We start from the raw sequence: 7,942 nt of genomic DNA, 5'->3' as shown, positions 1-7,942 counted from the left end.
GGTGGAGAGGGGAGCAGGCGGTGGAGGAGGACACCCTCCTGCCATGGTGTGTGTGTGTGGGGGGGGGGACTGCAGGTCCTGAGTGACTTAAGGCCACCTTTATGAAACCCAAAAGCTCAACTGAGCCACGTGTTGTTGGGGGATCCACACGTGTGTGGCAAAACCACCATGGAAACCCAGGGACCGTGGACAACATCGGGCAGGCCTGTCCTCCTAGAAGCAGCAGAACTCGAAGCTCAGGCGTGCTGGTGAGGCCTGGGAACGAGCCCTGGTTCGCCACTCCCTGGGGTCCTGAGCCAGGAAGGCCGACTCCCTGCGCCTCTGGTCTCCTGCTCTGTAAGCTGGGTCTGGACGGCAACAGCACAACCTTCCTCAACCTCTTAGGAGGAGACACGGCTGTGGCACCCACACCTGGGTGCAATTAGCAGATCGGGCTGCACACCTCAGTGTGATCGGGTGATACGACTGTTACACAACAAACAGACTGCGGGAGGACACGCATGGGTCCTCACCACGTCCACACCGACCGGGCATGTGCTCACCCCGCTCAGCGGAAGCAAGCAGGTGAGAGTCAGCCTGCCACACCGACCCATTCCCAAGGGTAAGGCAGTGGGGGCGTTCTGGTAAAGACGCCTTTCACCCGAGTGCCATGGACAGAGGTCCGAAGTGTGACCCTGAGGAGGAAGAGCGTTTCACTCAGCGGCTTCAGGTCCCTCGCCAGGTGTGGACTGGATGGTCCCTGGGCTGGACCGACTCCAGGTCCGTCTGGCGGGGGATCCCGCCCAGCGCCGTGGGCGGGAGGGGCCCTGTGTGCCTGGGAGGAGCTGGCTGAGGAGTTCAATAATTAATTTGCCACAATTAAACCCAAGACTTCTGACTCCAGCAGCAGATAAGCCAGGGCAGAGCTAACAAGGAGGCAGGGAGGGGCGGCTTGGGCAAACCGGTTGTGAAGGGTGACTGGTGTAGATAGGGCCTGTCATTGCTTTATTGTGGCAATAACTTTGTCGTTAGCATCTGGAGATCTAGGAAGGAAGGCGCCGGCTGTCCATGTCAGGCGGGCAACCCCAGCCAGGCTTCAGTCGGCTGCGCCACCAGGGAGGGGCTGGGTCTCAGGCTGAGGCGGGCCGTGTGCTGGCTCCCCCTCTCCTCCCTGTCTGGGCTGGAAGAGCCCGGATAGAGTGCTGAGGGCTGACGTTCTTACAGACACAGCTAGAGTCAAGAGGATGCCTTTGTGTAGAGGTGGGGATTGCTCTACAGGGAATGGCTTCCCCTGGGAGGCAGGGAATGAAGCAGGCAATGTTAGATTAGACTCCAGCAAGAACTTTCTCCTGAAGAAGTGATAATCACAAGAGCCATATTAGCAGAGTGCTTGCTCTGTGCCAGTGCGAGATGTGTTATGCCAATTCACTTATTCCTGTAACCCATAGTTAGGCATTTTATCACCCCTTTTTATAGAGATGAGGAAACTGGGTACCTTAGAAGTCAAACACCTTACCCCAGGTCATAGAGCAACTAAGGGCAAAGACAGGAAGTGAATGCAGACAGCTTGCTCCCGGTGTTACCTTGTCTCCTAAAGGTCCACCCATGAGATGTTGTAGGATGGGGTTTTCTCTGGAATCTCCCGTGGTCTTCTTGCTCGGTCACTGCTCAGCCAGTATGGTCCCACAGAGCATACACAGCACATGTGTACACAGGTCACACGCACACACCAGACACGTGGTCACACGTGCGTATCGTTATCCCAGCCTTCCCCACGCGGGTCCTTGGGGAGCTGGGTGACTGAGCAGCTGGGACTGAGGGTCTCCTGCTCAGTCACGTTGGAGGAATGGGTGGCTTTATGGAGCCGTAGGGACTGATCCCATTGGCCAAGCTCGAGGGGGCCCCGGCTGCGCCCTGGTTCCAAGACAGGGATCTGGAGCAGGGTGTCTGGGCCTCGGCACGGTGACATTGGCCATCTTCATTCTTCATTCCGAGGCACTGCCCTGCGCATGGTGGAAAGCTCGGCAGCCCCCGCCTCTGTCTGCTAAGTGTGAGTACCCCTGCCCATCCCCGTGGGTAAGTCAGAAACGTCTCCAGATCCTCGCCCTGTGTCTTGGGAGTGTGTGCAACCCCCCTCCCCTGGGCCAGGCAGCCCTCACGGGGACCGCTTTAAAATATGGGAGCACAGCCGGCTTCTAGCCAGCACACCCCTGCTCTGGTCCCTTTGCTTTTTCTTCTGTCCCCATCCTGCCATCTGTTCCATGGGTCCTGTGACCACTACCAAGGGACCATTTGCTAAATGAGTCAGGAGGAAGGCGGCGCCCGCGTCTCCCTCACCTGGCCAGAGCGCAGCAGCTGGAGAGGGGGCTCCCTCCCTGCTCCCCTCCAGGCCCCTGTTCTCTGCGTGGTCTCCAAATGGCCAGCAGCACAAGGCTCCTCTGTCCTTTCTCCCTCCCTGGGTCGCCCCTGCCCCCTGGAAGCCCTGGCCCTTCCTCCCGAGCATGCGCTCCCCTCCCCACCTCCCTCCCCTGGTTCACCTGACTTATTTATTTATTTATGGCCGGAGCTCTGAGCCCAGGGTCAGCTAGCTCAGTCCTGCTCCTTTGCCTGCCCGGGCAGCAGGGTAATGAGTAACCATAGCGTGCTACAGGCAGCTGTCTCGGACAAACCCGAGTCGCCACGGGAGCGCATAAGGGAGCGTTTGTTCTGTCCCTTCTCAATAGTTCCTTGTGCAGGAGGCAGGGTGATGGCCAGGGAGGGAGGGGGCAGGGAGGAAGAAAGGGACAGACTGCTTTTCCCCACCCCCGGCCTCCCCACCCACACTGACCACCGTGGACTTGAGACTCCTCTGTGGACTCCTCTCTCTGAGTCCACAGACCCGAGCAGGGGCTCCGAGCCTCCACTGTGCTTTCCTTGATCTGCAGAGTCCATGGAGCCCGGGGGCTGGTTTCACATGGGCTAGATTAGGTGGGTTAAGTCCCTGGTTCTCCCTCCCCAGTGGACGAACACAATACTTATTGTCTCCGAGGCCACTTAATGATCCAATAAATCTCCAGATATCCATCCCCGACCTTGTGCGCCTGAATGTGCTGTAAAGCTGCTTGAAAGGTGCTTTCATAAAGCACTTGAAGTCTGTCACGGGATTAGTTATATGCCCCACAATCAGCACGGGACTCGTTAGGGCTTTCTTGATCCGTGTCACTGTGTCGACAGGGGAGACAGATCAAGGAATGGACCGTACATATGGCCTTCATAAAAATCCCACGCGCAGGTCCCATCCGCTCTTTGGGAGCTTGGGGATCAAACACCTACCAGGAGCCAGCTGTTGGCCGGGTGCTGGGAGCAGCCGCAGCCACAAGCAGGGCATGGCGGTGCCCAGGAGTTTACAACGTGGGAGGGCAAATCCGAAGGAGCCCCCGTGCCTGGCTTCCAGTGACATGGGGCAGGAAGGTCCAAGCTACATGTCTAGGGACGAGAGAAAGGTCAGAACCTTTGGGGACCACAAAGGAGACTCCAAGCGCAGCCCCTCCCCCAGGCAGAGATTGAGGCTGGGCAGGGGAACAATGAGGGGCTGGGTGGTGAAGGTGTGGCGGGTGACAATCCCCTGGGAGTTTTAGGCAGACTCATCAGGCCAAGGTGCGAAAGGCACATTGAAGGAACAGACTGGTGGCTCGAAAGCCATTGAGGAGTGGATGGGGGGAGACAGGTGGAAGTCAGTGACAGGGGACAGGACAGGGGGTGGTGAAGGAGGGGCCAGGGGGGCCAGGGCTGAGCAACCAGGGCTTGTCCACAAGGGCACAGTGGGAGGGCCCCAGGGTTTTAAGCCTGAGTGACCAGAGGGCAGGACTGGAGAAATATAAGCAACCCCTGCTCCCAGGCAGGGTTCCAGCTGAGAGCAAGGCGAGGGGGTGGGTTTGGGCGGGTTGAGAAGTGGAGGCCGAGAACAGGCCGGGAGGTTAGGGCTGTCTCTGTCCAGCACCCCTCTAAGGATGCTGCCAGCTGGGCCTCCTCCTTCTGAGCATCCTGCTCTTACCCCCGAAAGACCCCACCCTGCCCCGTGCATGCCCCACGCAGGCTGTGTGGCTTGCATTGCAGGCTTCTGTGCCCTGAGGATTCTGGCTGAGGTCAGTCGGGACAGCAACTGGCCGAGGTCACAAACTGGAAGGGAAGTACCTTGTTCTTGGCAGGCGGGTCTCCCGAGATAGCTGCCGTCTCTGAATTCTGGAAACAGCCTGTGGTTCCTCTTGCGTCTCCTGACCTCTCAGGGGCAAGTCTTCCCACCTTCATTGGCCCTGAATCCCTACTGGCCCCTGGCTGAGTTCCCTGGGCCCTGTCCATTGTCCCTTTGTACCTCGTGGTTTGAATGCACCATCTACATCCTGTCAGGACCTCAAGTCAGACAAAAACCAGAGTCCAAAGACCCAGGACAAATTTCGTCTTCCTTTTTTCTGAGATGATGTTTCTGGTCAAACTCAGGCCTCATAAAAAATAGGCAGAGAAATAATCATACAGTTGAGAAAGACTTATGTGCTGAAACCCTTCACCAAAATCTCCAGGTTTCCTCTGTTGTTCTGAACAAGCTGGTTCTTGTCTTTGGTTCCTTAACATTTCTTGGTTTGCTCTGCCATAAGCTTCCTCAGCTGCTGCCTTCCCCAGGTCCTCCGAAGCCTCCTCTGAACACTGAGACAAGCGGCGGACCCCACTCCTTTCAACAATCTCCACTAGCTTTCCTGGGGTGCTGGCAGAGGCGGGCTCTTGGCTGCGAGGGGGCCCCTCTAGCAAAACCATTGCTACCTGAGCCAAAGGGAATTCCAAGCAGGAGAGTCTGGACTTTTGCTTAAATGTATTGAGAGTTCTTCCAAAATTTAAGAAACTTTTTAGCTAGAAGACAGTCCACAAGCATCAGTCTGTTTTAAACTATGTGCATGAATGACAGGCTAGGATCCCATTCCCAGCTCCACAGTCGCTGTGGGTGGCTCTCCCAATCAAAACCTCTTGCATTTGTTTTGGGAGTTGAATTTTTAGTTGCATGGAACAGATTCCCAATGGGAAATAGGATGGCTCCAAAGAGGAATTTATTGGGGGCCTTCTGGGGAAGAAAACAAACCAACCAATAAACCATGCAAACAAACAAAAGAACAAAACTCAAAAGAAAAGAATGAGATACCAAGAGACAGAGTGGGAAGCGCACAGTCCACCTGCAGAACACACGGGGCTGACTTTCCTCTGCACACAGCTCTCTTTGCTATTGCTACAGACCTGCTTCTCCATGCGGGGAAGCCTGAGCACTGTCCGGCCTGTGACTTGGACATCTTATAGCTTTCCCTGAGGGCCTCTGATCCCAGGTAGGACTCCGGATTGGCTTAAGTCAAATCCGTCGGGCCTGGACCTATCCAGCTAGCCCAGGGGAAGGGGCAGGCCAGGGAGGAACAGGGTTGCTCCTGCCCCAACCATGGGATGAAGTGGAAAGAGTTGTTTCCAGAGGAAGAGAGGGATAACAGAACCATGTGATCAGAGGCATTTTTAAACTGTAATGGATTTTCAAAACAAACCCATCAGCACGAGGAGGTTTTAGGCCACTTGACCCATCCACAATTTAGTAGACAGATGCTCTCAGTTCAATCAACAAATGAACTGGGTGATTGCACTCTCCCTGCAGTGGGGCTCCTTGTTTCCTGAATGCGCCCAGATGCACCCTAGTTATGTGACAGGGCGGTGGCACAGGCTGAGTGAAAGGGACCTGAACTGAGATGGTACTGGCTCGAGCCCCAGCTTGACCACTGGGTCCTTACATGACATGGGCAAGCATCAACACGCCTGAACTTGTTTTCATGTCTTCAAAAGAAGAAATAACAGTTCCTGTCACTTTAAATTACTGTTGTGATGCTTGAATGATGGGGTGTTTGTAAGAGCATGTTGCAAAGCCAGTTAGAGTTCAAGTTCCAAGAGGGCAGAACATCTAACCGGGCATGGTGGCGCACACCTGTAATCCCAGAGGCTTGGGAAGCTGAGGCAGGAGGACCGAAAGCTCAAGGCTAGCCTCAGCAATTTAGCAAGGCCCTAAACAACTAAATGGGACCCTGTCTCTGAATAAAAGGCTGTGGATGTGGCTCAGTGGGCTTAATCCCTGAGGCCAAAAAAATGAAGGCAGAATATCTGATGCATGAATCCCAGCACAGCCTTGGGTTTCTGTGGTCCTCTGCATCTTGCTGCACTTTAAAGCATCTTACAGAATGAGGAGGGAGAGGGGGAACTCTATGTCTAAGATGGAGTAAACAGGTACAAAAAAGTTGATTGACTTCTCCAAGATCACGTTCACGTGCATGCACATGTGCACTCGCGCACGCACACTCACCTGTTTGGCATGAGTTTCATTAAAAACTCTGGTTGTTAAAATAACCACAAAAAGTGGGCCCAAGCCTTATTTCTTCAACTATTTCAACAAACCTCAAGTTGGTGGCTACTTTGGATGGGGCACAGAGCTGGGTGTATTGGATAATCAGAGAAATCTGCTCCCAGGGCAGCAAATAATGAGCAAGATAAACTAGTAAACTTGGTTATTAGTAAGCTTGGTCATCCACTGGCAGTTGGTAAGTGCCATGGAAAAGCAAAGCAAAACTGGGCCGAGAGAAGCCCTGGTTGCAATTTTAAATAGGAGCTCAGACCTCTAAAAGGTCAAGACGCCGGAGGAGGCGGTTTTCTTTGTACATATTTCTACTGACCATTTCAGCATACTGCCGAACTTACATGTAAGTGTGAAATAAATATCATTTAATGGTGACACTAACCATATTTCTGACTTGTAATTGGTGGCTGCTAAAAGGAATCAAACCCTTCAAGGACTCAGACACCTCCATGCTTCTCCTTCAGAGTTCTATTGCCTGGGTTGGATCTAGTGGAGTTCTAGATTTTGGAACAGGAAAGAAAGCTGGCTCCGCGTTCATTTCGTAGGTGAGTTTTGATGCCTGCCTGAGTGCCACGTGTGAGCTGGGGTGCAGAAAGAGGTGAACTTCCACAGTGACTCACGTGGCCCAGAAGGGAGGAGGGTTGGTCACCTCTTGGCTCCCCAGCATGGGATACAAATTGCTAGACTTTGGACTTTGCCATTAAATATTATACTTGAATTTTTTGAGATGTCTCAATGACGTTGGCACTATTGTACTGCCACACTCAGTAGCAGTGAAATTGGTGTTTCCCAATGGCCCTTTAGTTCTAAAGCTCAGTTGGAACAGGTGGCATGCAGGCTAGGCCTTGCTCAGGGACAGTGTCCCCTAGCTCAGGGACAGTGCCTCCTTTGTTGCAGAAGAAATCTTACCCTTACTTTCTCCTTTTAATTCTTGACTCTCCTTCTAGCATGTGCTAATTGGTCTTTATGGCAATTTATAAATATGTTTGGCTAAGGGACTTCATTTATTATCTTAAATAACAGCTTTATTGAGGTGTTACTCACATTCCATAAAGTTCATGTTTTTAAATGTATCACTCCATGATTTTCAGTATAGTCACCGAGTTGTGAATAGATCCCCATTATCTAATTCCAGAATATTCTCTAACATCCAAACACCCATGCCATTAGTAGTTCCCATCCCCCAACCCCTGTCCCCCACCCTGGTCTAATTTCTGTGTCTATGCATTTGCCTACTCTGTGTATTTCACGTACCTGGAACCAGACAATTAGTGGCCTGTGCTCCTGGCTTTCTTAGTTAGCATCATGTCTTCGGGGTCCAGTTACCTTGTAACAGGTATCAGTACTTCATCCCTTAGGGTGGCTGAAGAGTGTCCCATTCTCTTCACTCATTCATGCGTTGATGGACTTCGGGTTGTTTCTGTCTTGCCTCGTGTGACTAATGCTGCTATGAATATCTGTGCCCAGCTTTTTGTAGGGGTACATGTTCTCACTTCTCTTGGGTATATAACTGGTGACTCCGTGCTTAGTCATCTGAGTACTGCCAGACTGTTTTCC

Source organism: Spermophilus citellus (assembly GCF_964194105.1).
Source record: "Spermophilus citellus genome assembly, chromosome: 17".
NCBI classification, from domain to species: domain Eukaryota; kingdom Metazoa; phylum Chordata; class Mammalia; order Rodentia; family Sciuridae; genus Spermophilus; species Spermophilus citellus.
This window is presented reverse-complemented; position numbering follows the sequence as displayed.